The 22,542-nt window shown below is 35.9% G+C and overlaps 1 protein-coding gene across 1 annotated transcript in view; it reads left to right on the forward strand.

Annotated features, from left to right (window-relative positions):
- Window positions 1-22,542, forward strand: part of LOC134654593 (N-alpha-acetyltransferase 15, NatA auxiliary subunit) — a 116,833-nt gene that overhangs the window by 76,963 nt on the left and 17,328 nt on the right. The window lies entirely within an intron of this gene.

Here is a 22,542-nt window from a genome sequence, read left to right on the forward strand (position 1 = left end):
GCGGTCATTATAGCATCAGTTTAGAATTGTCTAGGAACCAGTTATTATTTTTCGAGTTTGATTAATAAGCTCAAATTTGCTTTGATGTTATTTACAAGTGAAATTTCTCCAAAAAAAAACAAAACAAAGAAATTTGATGCGCAAAATGGCATAAAAAAGTATAAGTTCTGTAACTTCCTTGTTTAAGAAGGCTTTAGTCTGGTTATCTTAAGTAAGCACTACGTATATCTTTACACATATTTGTGCCATAACACGTTCGCAAACATCGTATTAAACACGAGCACTATATTTATATTTAATGACCATAGAACATTTTGCGCTGCAAACGGCCTGCTGATTACCACGGACGGTTTGAAGCGCTAAAACGACACTTATCTTAATAGTAATCGCCTTGTTAATGGTAAAGCTTGACGTATATCTGCTATACGTAATGTTGAAAGTAAAGTAAGGTTCCTGGTCTTTACTCTTTTTTATATACCTACTTGAGAAATATTTACGTTACGTACGCCGGCAGCCTAATTTCCGTAAAATACAGTTTAGCCGGTTATTGGTGACATTAGACTAAAGAAAGGCGTGAAATTTTGGTGATACAATTGCCGTAATTACATTTTTTATCTATTCAGTCAGCAAAAAGATTACCTTAGTTAGTAAATATGTATGCAGGGGTGCTAAGCAAACACCTGACTGTACCTTTCTACGGTTACTCGTGAATCTCGTGATGAAGTATGTTTGCCTTATTGGTAAAGACTTGATAAAGAAAAATAACTCCATGACCTACTATAATTTTTAATTGTTACACAACTTTCACACTCTTGTAATTTCAAAAGCGTTGTTTAGCTAATAGCCGTTACACGTTTCCATTTTCATTGTTTTTAATGCCCTCACAAATGCCTATTTCGTCTCGAACAATTTAGAACGCTCTCCAATGGGTATTGGTCTCGGATCAACGACACATTAGCATCCGGCAAACGCGTACGTTGAATATGTATGTCACGATCGATCTTGCCCTTAGTGAAGTCCTGTATAATCCGTCTAACAATAGACGTGCAGGTTGCCAAAGGATGATGCGTGTGTACATCAAGATAGGAAGACTTCCAGGGTAAATGCACATATTTATTTATAGTTTGATTTACTCATAAGATTTTGCGTTAATGTGCCATTTTCAAACAAAAGGGTACTTATTGTCGGTAATTTCCATAAAGCTGCAAATTGAAATCAACGTCACAAATGTAGATTTGAGCAATGCTGTTAGGTTTTATGTGGTTTTCAGTTACATCATGGAAACCTATTTCTCCTAAACTTTTATACCACATCCTGTTCAGTTTCACGACCTCTCGTTTAAATATGCTTCTCAGCAATACTCTTATTCACTTGACCACTTCCGCTTCCAAACTGCAAACGATTTGTCTTGTGTAATTGTAAACGAGCGTCTCGAACTGCTATTAGAATGAGTAACGAAATATGCGCATCGAATCGACAAATTACTATGTTGAATTGTGGGCGAGACGATGAGTCCGTAAAAGGACACCTGCCGCGGCGCCGTGATTCACGGTCCTTCGTCCGCAATTGGTAACAAACATTAATTCTGCATTTATTAGGATTACACAGAAATCTGGACGTAAATATATGAGTTCTTAAAAGGGTCTTATGTGTTATTAATCCTGCCTTAGTATCCTGATTCATTATTATTCTCTTTATTTATTTATCTTCTTAGTTTAGGTTTTTTTACAATATGAATATAAAAGTAAAATAAAAAACACTTACAAAACAATAAAAAATACATATAAACATATTACAAAAAAACCTAACCTATTATTATTTATTATTTATTACTATCTAACCGTCGCATGAAATTTCCGCTTATTTATGATTGGGTCATTTTCTTTATTTCTTTTATTGAAATCAGTTTTAGTTATTGTCACATGTAAAAAATCTTTAGTATTAAACATATTCTCCTCCATTTTAAAAATCGGTGAAAAGTTAAGCCATTGTTGGGTTTGTCATAAAATAAAATCCGCTCAGTAGTTCGACGCTACGGTGCGATTAAATACGGCTAATTATGATACGAACATCCAAATTATACTTTTTGGTTTGTCGTAATCGGATAAAAAAAGCCAATGGATTTTGTGGATTTCGTGCTGTCGCGTTATACCTTCTATAAAGTATAAACCGATGTTCAAAACGCAGCTGTAACTATAATTGTTCCTCGTGTCTCTATTTTTTATTGCCACATCTCCATCATGCAAATGAGCATTTACATAGCAGCCATCGTAAAAACCCCACACATTCGACGATTCAAAACAATAAGATCGTCCTTGTCAGCTGCAGATTTATTCGTTCCCACAGAATAAGTTATTACACCAGGATCCACCTGAATCTAATTGCTCTGTTCTCTTTATAATTATCTTCGTATTTCCTAGTACCGAACGCTATTTCTATTACGTAGTTCCATCGTTTTAATATTGATGAGCCTTTGATTCCGGCTTCACTAATTGTTTCATATCCTTATATATTATGTATTTAATCATACTAATGTCGTTTTAAAATCATCAAAAATATTATGTTCATGGGTGAAGTAATCTTATCAAGGAACATGTATGGTGATTTGTGATTGCATTTGCTTCATGGAAGATGTAGACATTAATTTTAATAGGTCACCGTTAAAGGCTTGTATTAATTCCGGTGACTTAGATATGATGTCAGAAATAGGATTCCTGTAAGTAGTTGACATAAGAATAATGAGTACTTACGTACTTTTTGGAGACTTAAACATTAGAAATGTTAAAAGACTAAAAAGATATAAAAACATTTTTGGTAAAATTATATCTCAGTTTAACGATGTGTGCGTGTCGTGCATTTAGAAATAAACTGCGTATACTGGATTTATATTGTTCTCCTTTTTAATTCGCGGACACGTTTTGACCATATTCCTTTTTTCAAAGTCCCGGATCTTGGCGTTGAAGCAGTCTGCACGTACACCGGTATCCGGGTCGCTGCTCTCTTTCGTACTGTATCAGATTGTTGTCAATTGCCATATCCTGATTGCTGTTTTCATTAATATTTCCTAAATCGGATATGTCTTTTAGTCATTTGTGGTCATCGTTTATAAAAAGTTCTAGTACGACAAAATTGTTATGAATCACAATATCTGTTTGTACAAGCGGTGCTAAGTTCATTGTCAAATTCTTTGTCACCGTTTAGCTATGCTCTGACGTTGTACATGATGTTTCGAGATGATGAACATGATGTCATTGCGGTTTGTGGCTCGTCCCGTCATCTATGACGTATTATTCAAACATAATATTCGAGCTTTTCTGTGTCGTCACATATAACGTTGTATCATTCTGATACAATTGGTTTTGCAAGGCACATTCGATCCGAGCTGATATCTACGCAAAAAGATGTTGCGGTTGTTGGACACGGCAAAGAGGACTGAATGATGTAGCATTTTCAATTTAGCTATCTATTCTTTATATAGTTTTCTGTTATTTAATACCACTAATGGTTCTCTAAACATCATTATTTACTATACCCAATTATCTTGATTTAATCTGGCTGCACCTTGACACGTTATCTTAGCCGTACTTAGCGTTATGATGCATTGTCTGCTTCCGCTGACTTGGCAGGGTCAACGATTTATGCCTACGTCACTCCCACGTTTTCGATTATTGCCTATTGGCGTGATGAGGCTGTGTGGCTGCCGCGCACGCGCTTCGCCTACGACATCACCAAGCTTAGATTATGACTACACGAAGTTGACGTGGTGTTCGTCACACAGGAATCGTGTGGGTTTTTCTCGGTACCGGCCGTGTAATTTTATAGGTATCACGAGCCCGAGCGACGTGAACTCGCAATCCGTAACTAATATGTGTAACTGAAGAGCTCTTTTATACTGGTGTGCCCGAGCGATCAACAAGCGCAGCGATTGGGATGACTTTCTTGTTTACGGCGCTAGCGGTGCGCGGACGCCGTCAGACTGCGAATTGGAAGCTTTACGGATGTGTATCGTGTGGATTTGCCAGCTGCTAATCGCGATGTTTATGCATGCGTGACTTGCCGGTGTTTGTTTACATCGTTTTCGGTATTGGCTGAACATTTTATGTCCTCACGCTTAGTCTTTTCTTATTAGATAACTAAACTATTTTGCGCGTGCCACCTGTCCCGATCCTGCGCAAATTCCTGCCAGTTACTGACGCGAAGCTGAAGCAGAGGGGCGAAAACCGAATTTCGCAAATTGCGGGGATCTTTCTCCACTCCAATGAAGTCGTAATTAGAGTGACAGATAAAAATGCCCGCAATTTGCGAAATTCGGTTTTTGCGGTAGCCCCTCAGATCCACCGTCACAGTCGGCCCAGATATCGCTGAGAAGAGTGGGAAGACAGTATGACGGCGGATCTGTTTCAGCTTCTTATTAGATATCTCTATCAAATTCGCATTCGTAAGCACTGCCTAGCACCCGATCCATCTTAATTGACACAGTTTTGTATGGAGCATGCCTAATAGCGACATTATCTCAATTTATCCAGTTGCGTCTGTCTAATAGTACCTTTGTTACGGAAAATAAGATATTACCTTAACTGTCCTTCCCGGATTTTAAGTTGTAAATGAGCCTAGATTTGTTACAGATTTATGTAATTGACGTAATTTGCCTGTCATCGTCCTTCGCGGTCGCACGATCGCTGTGAGCTGTGACGATAATTTTATAATTTTACTCACAATTATGCAAATCTATTTTGGCCGCTGTTTATATTGTATGTTCGCCAATTTCTAGATTTTATGACTGACTAATCAGCGAGTATTTTAGGATTACTAAAGTTCAGTACCTAAAACTCTACTGTTATGAAAATTAAATTAGATATAAGCCTGATTGTTAGTCGCCTTTTTATGAGATGAGATATTTACTCAAGTGCGTAACTTTCCGGATTTCTTTTATAACCACAACCTTAGAGCTTAATTGAGTTAGACCAAGAAAAGTCTGCAACGATTTTGATAGCATACGTAGTGCAAGTGTTAGTAATTCTTCATAATTCTTAGAAGTTTGACGTTTAAAATAACACTTGCACTGCGTGTGTTATCAAAATCGTTGCAGACGTGTCTGGGTCTAACTCTAGAAACTGTGCTCTATCATTATCAGTTCAATTGCCTTTGCGTCTAGCATCCGCTTGTACCCTGTGCAACACTGTGGCAGTTTCAGATCAGATCTGCCGCAGCCCTAAATCTGGACATGCTTTCTATTTCGAAACGTTATTCATAATTCTCGTAACGAACATGCGTAAACGATGTCGCAATACCGGTGATATAGATTATCAAATGCGAAATGCACGATCTCAAACTGACTGTGTGCATGTATATTAATTTAATGTCGCGCTTTAATTCGCTATGGTTTAGTGGAATGCATATTAGAAGTAATGTTTTGTGGTTAACATTCGATAGAATTTAATATCGCAATGTGCTTCTTTTATTTGAGACAAGAAGGCAAAATGGAGTATTTACGCGATGTCTAATATTCTTTAAACACTAAGTGATTAGGTAATATTAAGTATAAATGTATACTGTTAATACTTAGGTAATAAATCCCTCACATAAACTTCTTACTACTCGTGTATCGTTGTGTCATTAATTTTAATTATCATAGGAATAGTTTTGCAGCTCATAAAAAAAACACACACACTTAAATATTGTCCACCTGTATTATATAGTCTCTATAAAATTTGGTAAATACGTAGCGTCATTCGTATTTTTTATACAATGTGGAAAGATAAGTCGGGCCCTGGAGGGTATATATAATAATAAGGTAGTTTTTATTATTATTATTATTTTTTAGTTGGTTCAGGTCCCTGGCGAGGCAAGCGAGTTTTAGAAAATCTTTGAATGCAGTTGTGTTTCTTTTTAACAATAAAGGAATGTCTCCTTTAAGTAAAATGAGCCAGCAAGGATTTAAGGTAGTTTTCCTCCAGGGCCCGACTTATCTTTCCACACTGTATACTATGTTTAAATGTGCGAAAATGAATACTGGCGGAAATGTAAATAGTCATCACATGCGCCGACCAAACTTAGAAACTACGTGCAGCTGCTGGGTTTCGTTCTCAAATAAATTACCGTGCAAAGGAGCCGGTGACAAGTGTTTACTCAATTTTGGCGTCAGAAGATGTTTGAATTTATTACGGGATGTTCGTTATATTACTTAGAATATGTTAATTCATAAATATCATATATTTTTTGTTTCTACGACGTAACGCGTCAGCCATGCGTAATTTGTAGGGTTTCATTCATAACTTTCAGACACCGGCCGCCAATAGGTGTGACTAGAATCGTAAACGAACAGAATTTAACGATTGATTTAGATTTACAAACTTAAGTTTCATTTATTTAACTAAAAGTAACTAGATAATATTACTGCTTTTGACCGTACTTCATAATTATGTTTCGAGGCTGTGTTTAGTTCAACATATCTTAACATTTTTCGAACTAGATATTTTTAACAATGTGTTAATGTGAAACATTTCCTTTTATTCCAGGTAAGCAACTGCTTCTACTAACAGGTCATTGATGCAGTGTTACGACAACGAACGTAAGTGTCCGGTCGGTTATATTCGTTAGGTTTACAACGTTAAGGTCTGATGTTTATGGAAGTTGTTTATGAGTAAACAAGGCGTCATAAATGCACAAAGGTAGGGGGAGGTCACAAATGACCAAAAATGCAATTGACCATACAAAATGTCAAAATCGGAACGGCTTAACTAAAACCAAATTGAGACAGACACATACGCACCGCAAGAACTGCATGAAAGTTAATAAATGAAGTTGAAGAACGTAGTGGAGGTTTTCACTACACGATTTATAGCCATAGACTAGGAATCCTCTAGACGGAGTTTAGAGCAATTATTTCATGAAACCGATGCTGCCAAAAATACTGGGGTGCGGGGGACGAGGTGAGCGAATCCCGTGCCGTGATTGGTCCGTTCAAAGACACGGACCAATCACGGCACGGGATTCTGACTCGAAGATGGAGTAAAACTACCGTATATTTGTGGCAGAGGGGGTAGCGTTACTATGCTATGTCTAGAGGATGTCTTGTCTGTGTTTACAGCAATTCAGCCATTCCTTCCATCCGTACGTCTGTCAGTGGGCTGTCCTCACGACGCGTTGACAGTTGACACAGTTTATTTTACAAAATGTCTTAGCTGTTTCGTATAGGAAACCATGTCTCAGCCAATGTCGATGAATCCCGACCCGAAACCAATACCATGATTCGACCTAAACTTAAATAGTATTGTGCAAGGAATACACAATCGTGTTTTCTATCAGCCTACCAGTTTACCGCTATCGATAGAATTTATCGACGTTTATTAAAATGTAGGACGGCGGCGCCGGCGCAACGCGGAACAAAAACGGCCACAGTGTAGCAAGTGCGGCTCCAAAACCAGGCCCAGCAACCTAGATCCGTCTGTGCCTGTCTGCTCGGCTATTTCTAATGGCTGTTATTTCAACTGGAACATATCCTGCGAATGTCCATTACTGCTTAATACATAATTTATATCGCTAGTAACTATTTTAGCGTAGAACACTAAAATTCAATTTTGCGAACGAAAATCTTACGGAAAAGCAAGTACAGCCCAATCGCATGGTTGTACATTATGTACAAGCACATAAAGTCTATTTTATATTCGGTAGACTGAAATGACAGTTAATAGTATGAAATGACATTTCATGTCCATACTATTAACTGTCATTTCAGTCTACCGAATAAAAAAATAGACTTTAATAAATTGTGATAGAATAAGATAAAGAAATGATTAATATTTTGACACAGCAGGGTTTTAATGTGTTGAACGTACCTAAAATGTACGCTATCAGGTATATACAAGAGTAACCTTACGCTTTTTTAAAGTACAGTCATCTACAGAGGAGGTGTCTCCCCCTGCAAACAAATTTCTATGCAATAGGGGTCACCTCTTTCTGCAGCTGACTGTACCTAATCTGATCATTACATCAATAACTATTCTGACGTGATTAACGGATGTTTCATTTCATCCAGCATGACATGAGAAAAGTTTTTTTTTCATTTGGTCTTCTCACTTTAGTGCAGCACTATTTCAGGACAAAGTACATATTTGGAAATATTCCGACTAAATATTTTCTTGTCACGTGATGCACTTGCCAATGTTATTTCCAATTGCGAGTCGTAATACATTTCTAGCACTGGAAATATGAAGGTAGGTTCACTCTTTCTTATCCAATGTACCTATCCAGGTGTTCATGTTGATGCCAAGAATGTAAAAGCAGCTATAAATCTTATTAATACTTGGTTATATAATTTCCATAAATACTATAATTTAATTAATTGTACGGATTCATACGAGCTGGCACGAGATTTCTAACTAATTTGTAAACATTCAACGACATTTATTTTCGGCGCTTGCTACGAGGAAATTAAGTATTGTGAATCATGAAGCTGTAGGCTGTAGGTACACCAGAATATACACGAGTTATGATTTTATGTTGTAACTAGTTGTATTAAATCTTCGAGTTCCCAACGTACAGTCAGCAGCAAAAGTTGCTAAGCGGGGGAGGTGTTCAAAATTACCTTGACACGCTCTTATTCTCTTTACAATAAAGTCGCGTCAAGATAATTTTGAACACTTGGCCCGCTTAGCAATTTCTGCTGCTGACTACATAAACATTATAGGTAAGTACACAATGCTGTTAAAGCGCATTCATTCTTTTTACACACAAGAGAAGAGAGTTATGACCAACTACGCCAATTTGTAATTGGAAAGACAACACAAGAACACGATTAAACAATTCAATTTATTACAACTAGGGATTGCAGAACCGGTACTGTTTAAAAGAATCGGGATTTTCGGTACCGGGCAAAAATGGAACCGGGATTTCCCGGTATTTTCGGTACTTTTCGGGACTGCCTTCAAAAATCAGTTTTCACATTAATTTTCAGTAAATAAAAGCGTAAAACGACGACGAATCTTTCTTAAAACAATAAAAAAGTAGCCCAGTGAAGGTACACACTTCTTTTGTACCATAATATGTGTCTTTAAGTCACACAATCATTCATATATTTAGTTTTTTTTCCTAAACTACATGTGATATTTTTACTATCTTTGTTGATCGGCAAAAACTGAATTGTGGCTCAGTAATATCATCATTTTTTTAAATATGTAAGACGTTTTGTAAAAAAGGATAAAAAAATGATAATTTTCGCATGCGTTCAAAATGGGCTGTGGACCTTCGAACATATAATAACAGAAATCAATACGACAAATCAAGAAATTATTCAGCCAGAATTATTAATTCATTTAAAATATCATTTTCATATGTGAGTTTCTTATACCGTGTTTGAATTTGAATTAAAAGTAGTATTTTATTCATTACAAAATTGTCTCTATTTTTGGTTCTAGTTAGTAGTTAATAAAAAATAACTAATTGTTCGTATAAAATTATTTATTGTACAAACATTTATGCCCTTAAAGTATCAAATTACGCATTTTTATATTGTCGGCATTGTCAAACCCATTGACTTTTTTAAAATTTTATTTTAATGTAGTGGTCAGCCGTAAAAGTATTACCATCAGCCTTAGATTGATAATAGTATTTTATGCAACCGTTGTTTAAGAGGGGTCAAAAAAGGCGAGTGGCGTGAGTAACAATTTGAGGCGAAGCCGAAAATTGTTAATAAAGACGCCACGAGTATTTTTTGACTCAGTTAAACAACGTTGCATACAATACTTTTTCTACGACCAAGCACTTAATTTGAAAAAAAAAATTGTAAATTTAACAAATCGCACCTTTAGAATTATACTGACCTTATCCAAAATTTACGGATTTTGAGTTTCACTTATAAAAAGTCCTAAAATTATAAACCTCATCGAACCTTAATACAAAAGCGGCCCAATATAGGGTAGAAAGGGATAGACTAAGACTTCGGTCTTTTTCCCCATCCCTCTAACTTCGCGTCATGTTCGGTTTGAGTGAGACGCAAGCAGTGATGCGCCGCGAGTCTTCTGAGCAGGTCGTTACGTGTTCGGTTTTGTGGCGACGTAAATAGATTTGAGTCAGTTTAGTAACAAAAATAAGGTAAGTAGACGTTTTTATTTTTAATACAATGAAGACTGAATTCATATTAAGTTCATTTCATACCAAAATCGATTCATTACCATATGACTCGTTTGGCTTTAAGTCACTCTATGATTAAAAACTAGTTCGATTTGAAGTCGCCATCATAAATGGGTTTATATTATAACAAGAATAATCATTTATCTAGAGAATTATCCAGGATACCGTCTTTTTTATAATAAAAATGAGCATATACTTAGTGACCATTTAAATCATGTGTCTGTGTAAATACTAACATTTGTTATTTAATTCATAAATGGGTCTTTTTATAAAACCAGTTAAATTGACAAGATAAATGACATTTATATTTTAATTAACATTCTAGGTATCTAAAGCCAAAAGAATCGAGCTTCCCATTAAAAACATATAGAAAATGAAAAAAAGGGCGGATTATATTTTAGATAAACGGGAAAAAAAAATGGAAGCCAGATGAGACTGTATATTTTTATTTACATAACTTACTTATACGAATTATCTACATATACTTAGTCTGATCATCGGTTTTTTCCAGGATAACGATGTCAGCAGTAAACAAAAATTTACTCCACGGCGAAGACAACAAAAGTTTGAAAAAATCAATGTGTCTGACATTAAAAGTTCAAAATAAAATCGAGAATATTGCTCAGAAACCAGATAAATCAGAGTTATCATCATCTCAGCAGGACGTTTTACTAAATAATACACCACAATCCAACAGTTCATCATCTAGCAGGTCATCATCTAATAGTTCCTCCTCTTCTTCAAGTAGATCATCATCGACATCTTCCTCATCCAGCAGCTCTCCTCGCATGAGTAATTCAAACGCGCATTCCATCATAGATGAGCCTTCAACATCTAAATGCACAGGACAAAGTATAAGCAGCAGACCTACAAAGAATTATCATCAATCACCTCTAAATTCCGATGAAAGCGATGTTGACTTAAGCGACTCAGACCCGACTTACACTATAGTTCGTTTTTTTTTTAGCATTAGAAATAAGGTAAACAATTGTCTTTTAATTGAAAAACACATTTTAAAAATAAGTTACGGTAAATATGTAACAATTATGAATCTAATACAATCTTTTATAGTCTTCTGCTTTCATAAGTAATAGTTATTGATTTTTAAAAAGTGTTTTTCAATTAAAAGACATGTCAAAATCGCTTACCTTCTTTCAAGTTCTTTCTAATGTTAAAAAAAACGAACTATATCAATAAGTCTATTCGTAGCGAACATGTACGTATATCTGATTCAAGCCCCAGCTCTAGTTCTTCGGCTCCTTCCAGATCAACTTCCAGGGCATCCAGAGACAACGGGGAGTCTGTTCCAGAAGTAACCAGAAGATCCAGAAAACGTACCAGAAATCCATCAAAATGGAAACAAAATGTCGCAAAAAGATTGAGAAATTCAGGAAAATCTTACGTATCGTCTATAACTAAAAAAGAAGTTCCTGCTCGCTCCATCAAAGATTTTTACAGTTCTATTCTCTAATTCAAAATATGTCCCAAAGTTTATGATAATGTTGATTATCAATAATTAGTAACAACTACAATTACTAAGGTGCCTATTATGTGATCTCTTTAGTAGAAGAGGTATTTATTAGAATGGACCAAATGATCTTGTTCTGATCTGTTTTATTTTTTGAAGGATATTTGATTTTTTTGTTAACAGTTGTTGTTTAAGATGAACATCTTTTGTTTAGAGCATGAACATAAATACTTATGTGTAGGTACTAGAAAAGTGATTAGGTATTTTTCTAAACTTAGATATATAGTTCAGTAGTCCTATCTGCAGAACATCTATCAAAATGGAAAGAAAAATATTGTTAAAATTAGTTTTTTTTATATATTTTTAGAAGGATATTTGATTTGTTTATTATGATTGTTGTTTAAGATGAAACCATATTTTTGACTAAAAATAAATCGTATTCGAATATTGTTAATGTTTTATTAAAAATAGAAAGTGTCCCTTAAAACAATTGGAAGTTTACTATTGTATTGACTTAACTTGATATGATACGTTTTGAGTGTGTTATTGTTCAGTAATATTAAGCCCTATGTAGAAATCGGTCTTTAAAAAAAATATGATTTCGATCGTAAAGAGACCTAAAACTGATGCACTTTTTAAAAAAAATTAATAAAAATAGTTACTACATTTATTTTATGTGTTTATGTGTAAAAACATGTTAAGAAATAAGTAAAGTTTAATAAAATACAAGTTTTAGTAACTATTTCTCAATCAGAGCTCAGTAATCCCTCTTTATCTATGGAATTTATGAACCCGTCAATCTTTATTTAACGTTTTCCAAAAACTTGCATTTTTCTATTATGTCACTATAATTCTAAAGGTGCGAAATATTTTTCATTCAACAAAAATAATACTTTAAACAAGTGGAATCATATAGGACAGCGGTCGGCAACCGGCGGCCCGCGGGCCGCATGCGGCCCGCGAACCTCTCACTTGCGGCCCGCGAGCCTCCCTGGCTATTTTGTATGTAATATTGACAAACGACAATGTCTGATAAAGTCATAAATATTAACAAAGTGCGGCCCGCGTCAACTTCGTTAGCTACTATGTGGCCCTTGGCTGCTAAAAGGTTGCCGACCGCTGATATAGGACATATATGTAGGCAAACAAACCAAACCCGGCCACCGCGCCCCGCGCCCCCGGCCGGTTGGTCAGCGACACCTTCTTGTAACTCATGAGGCCCTGGTACTTGCTCTTAGTTAAATTACAATATTGGATAGTTTTTTTCTCGATTTTGGCCACAGTAGCCTATGGAGACTAACAAGCAACGCTAAGCGGTGTTCGTAGTCTATGGATCTTGCTATATTACGGGTGTCACATGCTCGTTTCTGACTTCTGAAGCAATTTTATTGTTTCTACTATAGAACCTAATGAATATTTTGTAAATTGGCAGCAATGCACTTAGTACTCATCTGTCAGAGATGACAATTAAAATTAGGTTGGCAACAATGTATTTCATACAATATTTTTTAAGTGGTGATTACACGAAGTATCGTAAAAGTACCAAAAAGATACTGCGTGTATGCACAAATACTTTTTTGGGGAATAGACTAAAGACTTGTCTTGACAACTATAACATAGGGGTTTAAAGGTGTGTGTACGACCTTTTAAATGACAAATAAAGGTACGGGAGTAGAAAAAATATATTTATTTTCTTTATAAAACATGATATTTCATGCTAAGTAACAGAAAGCAGTCAAATATTGTACCGGAAATTTTAATCCACGAAAATCCCGGGAGTACCGGGATTTAAATTTTGAAATCCCGGTTCTTTGCTTGGCTGTAAATCCCGGGAATTCCCGGTACTTTCGGTTCCGGTATTTCCCGGGAGCAAACCCTAATTACAACTGATGACTCAATACAGTTCACATTACGCGCATCAAAGCGCTCTTTTACCACACAGCAACGCGGGAAAGAACAAAGTCGGACATTATGAAACAATGTCACAAATCCAGTCTTCCTCATGGACGGGCACCAAAATAGTCACTTGCACAACGATTATATAATAGCTCGATAAGGATTCCCTTAAACATAACTTAACGACTATGAAACGTGGTTCGTTACGTGCTTTCTCACAGTCGGTCGACTGTTACCGGAATGTTCTGCTGGACATTGGGAAACGGGCAGCGGGCACTGCTTCTTTAACTTGGATTTGTAAGACTTATAGTACACCTACATACTTGTGCACTTTCCACTTGTTAGAAAAAAGAATCTTGATTTTCATATTTCAACAAGTGGTGAACTTTGACTTTTAGATCGACCGATGGAAAAATTTGCCGTAGGTATAAGAATGTTTTTTTTTTTCATAAAGTGATACAGTTATTTCTGGTTGGTATCATCAGCCATACTGTTACATATCATCCCACCTAAGATCTTAACTGATGTAAATGAAATATACAATTCAATTCCCATAAAAGATCACTACAAAGTATGATATTACTGCTTGACAACGAATTTGATAACACGTGAAGACACCAGAAGTACCTTACACGAGAAAACGATCTTTCTATTAGATAACGAGGCACAATTGTCTTTATTGACGCTGATAGGACGTCTAATCAACGAGCCTTCGGAGAACAGGTCCTTAATCTACGCCACACGGCTTAAGTCTTGGATCAATGCCAACAGGAAAAACTAAGCGAGGACGATAAGTCAAGGGATTGCAGTTGTTCGATTTATGACTTATTCAATGAAATCCTTCTCGACATCGGAATTTGCATCATAAGGATTCTAATAATAGTATTAATACCTACCATAGATCCGGGTACTTCCCGTAGGTCTGCAAAGTAATAAAATTAAATACGAGTTAAAGAAATACCACAAAAACGTGTAACATACATACCTATCTATGCTGTTATGGTATGGGATTTACCAAGAAAATGTATAGAGATTTGCCCCGTCATTATTAAAACATTGTGGTAACTAATACATACCTACCGCTCTGAAGATACGACACTTATACACGCGTAACACACGAAATTGCGATGATGTTACGAGTTACGATATGCCTCCTTCGATGTTGACAATGAAGTTGCCCTTAGCGATACATTCCACTCAGCCTAGCGATCGGAATGGAACTTCATTTCTCAAGATACGGTATTTAAACAATTACCCAACCAGCTAAAATTGCTCAAGGCGTTAGGCGTTACTTATACTTAACTATGGGGCTGCAAAACACATCAGTAATTTAGAGGTCGCAAGGGCTTGTCTTAATAACTGAATGGCATTGGTGCATCCATCATTGGTTTTAACAATGATCTGATTTATACAAATACATATCCTTGTGTTAGTTAAGTCGCTTGTCTCTGTGTAGGTAAACAAACATCAATGCGTTTATGTAACTTTTCAATCAGCTTTGTTGGCTTTAAGTGTTCATTTGCGATCCACTTATATTGATTTATATTGTTCGGACGTCTATTGTATAATGTTTATAAATAATTTGATACTTCATTTAGTAAGAATCCGTCCACTTAGTCTGTCGGTGACTCAATTGGCCTGTGAAACTAATTAATTAGTGAAGACTGACTTACTTAATAGGTCCAGACAGTCTTCTAGACAGTTACCCTTCAAATGACTTATATAACAACAATACAAAACTTACGACGTCCATTATTACTTATTTGGACGTCATATCGGAATTTTGGGTCGTTCTTCGCACGACGTACATTTGAATACAAAGACTTACGATAATTTGACTTGTAGCAAAAATTGTACATAACATTATACTGTATGTAACTGGAAAATCCCGACCAAAACAAGTTTCATGTTTTGACAATAAATACGGTAATAATGCGAAAACAAACATTATTATTTTTGCTTTAGTTCGTTACATGTTGAGTACGTATTTCTTTAAAAAAATTACACTTAGATAATATCATTAAGTTATTATAGTTATACAAACTGGAATTAGATCATTCGACACATACATAAAAATATACCTACCTAATACATTTGCAACGTATTGAGACTTCTTTTTTTGTCAGCTGCAGTTAGGGTAATTCCGGGGTAGTTGGCCATAGTTTTTTTAGGACTCGATAAAAAAATAAGTTTACATGTAATTAAAGAAATATTTACTTCTTCATAAACGTTGATTAATTAACTTTCGAAAATGAAAGAAACAAAAAAATATTTCTATTGCAAACAGCTTGAAAAAATGTTTAAAAAAAATGTACAATTGGCAATCTGTCACGAGGTATCCGGGAGTGATGATCATACCATTACAGGAGAGATGGCCATAACATAACTCTTCATTTGACTATAATTTGTTTTTCATTTTCATTCCCCAAGTCCCTTTTCTTCTCAAGACCCCGTTTAGGCCACCTAATACCAGCAAACAGCACACTCAATGCAATCATGGAGGAGAAGAGGCACGTTATATTTTTTTCCCAAACCTGCAATAGTTATCTTTCTAAATTAACTCCATTTTCCTTTTTTAATCGTTATAATGCATAGGGGGACGTTGCCACTGATATCTGATAACCTTTGGAATACCTAATTCGTGATAGATACATCTTCATCACTGTGTGCCTAGGCCTACGCGGCCATATGGCCATAATACCACAACTTGAACTGGCCATCTCTCCTTTTCCTCCGGGAGAGAAGACCACGCCTAAAATCAAAACAAGTTGATACTCGAGCTTCATTCTTATTTAGGTTAGAACAATACTACAACCGTATACTTTGCACCAAAAGCAAATAACACCATTAGAATAACACACTAGTATCACCACCATGTAAAATATGAACCCTCTAAGAAATATTTGCACTAGTCAAAACAATCTACAACGATTTTACGTACTTTAACAAGTTTTTCCCCCAAAATTTTGGCCATATCTTTGCTCCCAAGAATGACGTGAAGCGTACTAAACAAGAACTAGCGACATCTAGCCATCAGAACCATGAAATATTTCGATGGGCAATCTCCCCCTTATGGCCATCTACCCCGGAATTACCCTAGTGGTTTACACTTTCTGCCATGTGCAACTCGACAGATACAAGATATAATCCATCTATTATGACTGTAGGGACATTATAATTCATCAATAATGGTATCCTGCATCTGATACAATGCAAGCGGCTCACCTCGCTGCCCAGTATTATTGCCAGCTTACGCGGGTTTCCGCCAGTGTCAATGTCACCAACACTGTACAGTCAAGGTATTAAATATCGTCACGGACAAAGTGCCACGGCAATAAGGACGTGTATACATATTTTTGGCACTTTGTCCGTGTTGATATTTAATATCTTACGCGACGCATCGCAAGTATCGCGGCGTCATATGACCTCATAAATTACTATTTTCTTTGTTATGACATTTAATTTTTGTTGTTGTGGATTGCAATATCATCCGTGTTATTGTTCATTCTTTAAAATTATAATGTTGCGCCTACTTTGCGACTAGATTTGAAATTTTATACTGTGATACCTATAGATTAAGAACGTTTACTTCTATGCACACTTGTATAGTGTAACCGGAAAAAAAGAGTCGGTGAATATAAGGGAATCAATAGGTACATTGTATGACTCTTCTCTTTCCGCACAGACGCTGCATGTAATCACTAATGGTCACCAGGTCACCACAATCAGCCCCACAAGTCCCACAACCTTCCTCAGATTGGCAGAACACCTTGTAGAAAATATTGTCTTCGGTTACCGCGATAGTTACTCATGAAACCATACCTTACCTTAACCTACCTACCTTACCTTGTGGAAGTCAAAATATGTGATACAAAAAATAGAATGTAAAGCATAATTTTATAGAATTATGATTATGACTCACGGTAATTATTCTGCAATTGACTATGTATGGCAGTAGTTTGTGTTAATTTATAGTGTATAATTTAGAGCCAGTTTCAACCTCGTTAGATACTAACAACCACTAGAACCTACTAATAAAACCGTTTAAAAGCTTCGATAATCCCATACTATCTCAACGTCGGATTCAAAAATCTCAGGTTTTAGCGCGACATATAGGGTGTCGGTATGGCGCCAAGGCTTAACTTCATAAATAAGAGATTTATGGCCTTAGAATGCTTGAAAACAGTTGGGTCGGTAAGTGGTTGGGCCCCCCGAGCCCCATTTGCCACCATTATTGTAATTTACTCTGATCCGGCTATATTTTACGATATTTATATGGAAGGTAAATCTTACGCGGCCGGTAGACGTATTTTGTAGCGATTTTTCTTGTCTTATCTGGTTCATTTTGTTATGATCTAAGTTTATACCTAATATTTTAAGCTTTTTGAATCTCAGATATTTTATTTCATGGAATTATTATGGCATGACAATTATCTACATTCATGAGGCCTTTAACATCTCGACAGATAATACATATTCATTATTCATTAAATAAAAGACTTACAGAACAATTTTTGTTATTCGTATTGATATCAGAATACGCCCGAAGTTACTTGTGCAATGGATTGCCATCTAAGTGGTTAATACACTGTATCGGTCAACAATTATATTATCGGTTACCATTAGTACATACAACCGCAGTAACCGCAAAGTTCAACATTCTTACAGGTGGTCTGCTTTCACAATGCGCTCCTAACTGTCATCAATCTAACCACATCATTATTAATGATAGGCACACGACGGCTTCAAAACCGTATGCATTCTTAACGATTCCTTTGTACCATTATTTTCGGTTTGGTCAACTCTGTTACTAAGTCAAGGTCCGAGTTATGACAGAAAATCACAAAGGTAAATTTGCTAATTTGCGTTTCTATAAAGTGCAAGTTTATGCAGGTGTGCGGCTGAATGATTTCATTAATAAAAAAGTGTGCTTAGGAAGATTCTTTAAAAATAAGTAATTTGTTTGGTCTGTATCTATGCAAATAATTTTTAGATTTCATCCGTATCGCTATCTGTTTGTTTACGTATGTATTATTCTCCTGCGTAGGCCAATTCAAACTTACATTTTGATGTAATAATGGCCTATAATCAATATAATCAATAAATGAAAAAAAAAAAACAAGAAACAAATTGAACTAACCGTATTTATGGATTCACATCATTACATAAGGTAAGTAGTAGTAGTTGTAGTAGTAGTAATAGTAAAACACTTTATTGTACAAAAATCATAACAAAACAGGAAAAATAACATTCGTCATTAGTACAAAGGCGCACTTATCCCTTTAAGTTTTGAGCAAGTATGGGGTAAGTATGGGTATATGTATTGTATTTTAAAATTGTATGAATTACTAAACTTTGTGAAAATGTTGTTAATTTCATTTTTCACTAGTATGTCTGTAATAGTACTCTTCAAAGGCCGCAAATATATGTGACACGCTCTTATGCCTATACAAATAAGATCGTTTCAGACCTTTATCGCCCTTCGTTGTGTAACATATTATTGCTGGTGATTGTACTAATGTCGCCTTGCTTTTCTTTTTACTTATACTCTACCTTTACCACCATATGGTTTCCGGTCGAACTCGGAAGTCACCTTGTGTCCGATATTTGGTACTTTAGCCCATTGTCCACTTCAGAACAATTTGACAACCTAAGCCTTTTGTCTCGAACTCGTGCCCCGCACTTCCGATGTTGCGCAACCTTATTAGGAAGTGTCCCTCGTGTCCGAATCGACAGCTGCAGGCGCAGCCCATTAATACCTATCACGACACGTGCTCTTTCACCATCTGTCACGCCTCAACCTGGCTCTGTATCCATAGCTTACATAAGCATGTGAACTGTACACTAATCTGTGGCCACGAAATCTGTAACATCAAGGCGTAATCGGAGGACAAAGTTATACCGGTCTACCTGATTTGGAAGTTTAGCAAGCGGTTGGAATTACTTACAGCAGTTGTGCCACAATAAGACATACGCCTATCTCATCTTGTTCAGTCATTGTGATTGCATCTTTATTAAGCGAGCAAATAAGTTCAAATTGAAAGTAATCGTGAGATGGTTCATTAAGATTTGGCAAATTAATCTTCGGATAAAAATGCTCTCATCTCATTATGTAATGACAGGTGTTTTTGTACATGTGCGAATGCTAGCAGGATTAGAGATGGGATTAAATCTGTTTTTTTTGCAAGAGTCAACGACTGTCGTAATGCTGGATACTTTGAAAGCCAAAACAGTATAATAGAAATCTTGTTTCACCAAAACAATATTTCGTAAGATTTTGAAAGTTGCTTTGTTATTTAAAATTAGCTAAATATTCGCTACGTTTACAAATATGCAGAAGCACAGACCATAAAATAATTAGGTAAGGTACCTTTCGGCGCTTATCTTACACAAAGCTGAACTACAACGTTACAAAATAATAATGTTTACCTTGTTAAACAACGTTTTGTAATTGCTGTGGGGAGCCACACTATTCATGTCTGAGATAATTGAATTCAATCAATGTAAGAACTTCATTCTAATAACACGTACCCACAAAAACTGTCGAGTATGATATCCCGCCCTGTAAGTAGATACTTGAAGCAACAAAAAACAAATAAGTAACATTCCTGTCTATAAGCTCAAAGGTGAACGAGTCACGACCTAAGCTGTCTGCCGAAAGAACTTGTTATGTCCCTGTTAAACCTAAGATACAAAGGTACATACTTGTACAGTCACATGGCAACAGACAGACGTGTAAACAAGTTAGACGATTGCACATATATCTAATTTTAGGTACTTAAAAGCTTTTGTACGAATATAGCTACATAATTGACTGTAGGTGTTGATGGCGCGGCATCTAAATTGCGATTTTATCCAGGATATGGAACACGATATCCTTCTTAATTTGTTAAAAAAGGGATAACTTTTTACTTATTTGAAAGCATAGAGCAATTTGTATGTACATCTGTATCTTTAGCTACTGGTCTATGCACGGTCATCAACTAGGTATACTGATCAAGAAGGGTCACGACATTTTATTAGTGACTTCCTGTGACAGAACAAATAGCTCAATAACTCGATCCTACTTTGTTATTCATTCTGTAGTTGACGCATAACATATGCATTAATCTTGCAATACATATTTAAAATAGTTTTCAAAATCGGTACTACCATACTAAGACCTCGGGGCTATGCCATAGCAACTGTTCTATAAAGACAGCCGAACATTTCGAAATATAATCTAATAATTATTAGATACAAGTCTAAAGCAGACTAAAGCTCACCGCGCACGTGGGTGTTTTATAGGCTAATGTGCCTCATTTAGATCTCTTTATGATAGGGATTCAAATTTCAGATATCCTTGAGAGTAATTTGTTTTTTGTTTCTGTTTTTGAGACACAGATATAGACATGCAAACACAAAAAATAAGAACCAGATATGTCTAAATTGATATATCTTGATCTAAGTCATCCAAGATATATATATATATATATATATATATATATATATATATATATATATATACTTTGGACTAAGACAATCTTGCTAACGGTTCAAGGATGATAAATTCTCAAAATTAAAGATTGAAAGTTTTCTGACAAGAATTTTATCACTTTGCCTACTAGGGCATAGGGTTGATAATTTGGTTTTTGATACAAGAAAGTAAGTACCTAAGTCTGTGTATTAATGTATATGAAATAAACATTTAAACTTTGCTGCAAAACTTTAATTGAATACGTTTAAAATCATAACATCCTTAAGAGAAATTCTCTTTCCGTAAAATGTAATCCGTTCTAAATCTCCTTTTAGAACAAAATGAAACCATAAATCACGTTATGTTTGTACAAGTTATTCCTTACACAGTTGCAACACTTAGGGCCGGCTACCATGCCCCTGCGAATTAGACTTAAGCTCACATGCTTGCAAAGCGAAGTGATTTTCATTGCTCTACATAAAGAACTTGTACCGTGTACTTACCTACTGGTACTCCAACGTGAATGTGTAATTTTCACACACTACTATTACTATTTTTTTCTACTCCCGTACTTTTATTTGTCTTTTAAAGGGTCGTGCACACACCTTTAAACCCCTATCTTATAGTTGTCAAGACAAGTCTTTAGTCTATTCCCCAAAAAAGTATTTGTGCATACACGCAGTATCTTTTTGGTACTTTTATGATACTTCGTGTAATCACCACTTAAAAAATATTGTATGAAATACATTGTTGCCAACCTAATTTTAATTGTCATCTATGACAGATGAGTAACTAACTAGTAGAAACAATAAAATTGCTTCGGAAGTCAGAAACGCGCATGTGACACCCGTAATATAGCAAGATCCATAGACTACGAACGCCGCTTAACGTTGCTTGTTAGTCTCCATAGGCTACTGTGGCCAAAATCGAGAAAAAACTGTCCAAAATTGTAATTTAACTAAGAGCAAGTACCAGGGCCTCATGAGTTACAAGAAGGTGTCGCTGACCAACCGGCCGTGGGGCGCGGGGCGCGGGGGCCGGGTCACGTATCTTAGCTGTATACTTTTGGTTATATGTCCTATATTCCACTTGTTTAAAGTATTATTTTTATTGAATGAAAAATATTTGTTAAATTTACAAATTTTTTTCAAAGTAAGTGCTTGGTCGTAGAAAAAGTATTGTATGCAACGTTGTTTAACTGACTCAAAAAATACTCGTGGCGTCTTTATTAACAATTTTCGGCTTCGCCTCAAATTGTTACTCACGCCACTCGCCTTTTTTGACCCCTCTTAAACAACGGTTGCATCAGATACTATAACGAACGTCAGTCTCTAAAAATACATTGTTGAGTTTTTGTTGAGAGTTGAAATTGACCCTCTACCGTTTACCTGATAAACCTATGAGTGTAAAATTTTCTATAGACGGTATCTAGGATTGATACTGGCCACAAGCAAGGGCGATTTTCTTCGGATGGCATATTGTTTACACGCTTATGTCAAGGGGTCAACTGTTTAACCTGGAGTTCAGACTTGCGGTTGACTTGCTGACAGAAACCTAAGGAAAACCTCCGGGCATGTATCATTTGTATTGT

The sequence above is a fragment of the Cydia amplana genome, chromosome 15 (genome assembly GCF_948474715.1).
Source record: "Cydia amplana chromosome 15, ilCydAmpl1.1, whole genome shotgun sequence".
NCBI classification, from domain to species: domain Eukaryota; kingdom Metazoa; phylum Arthropoda; class Insecta; order Lepidoptera; family Tortricidae; genus Cydia; species Cydia amplana.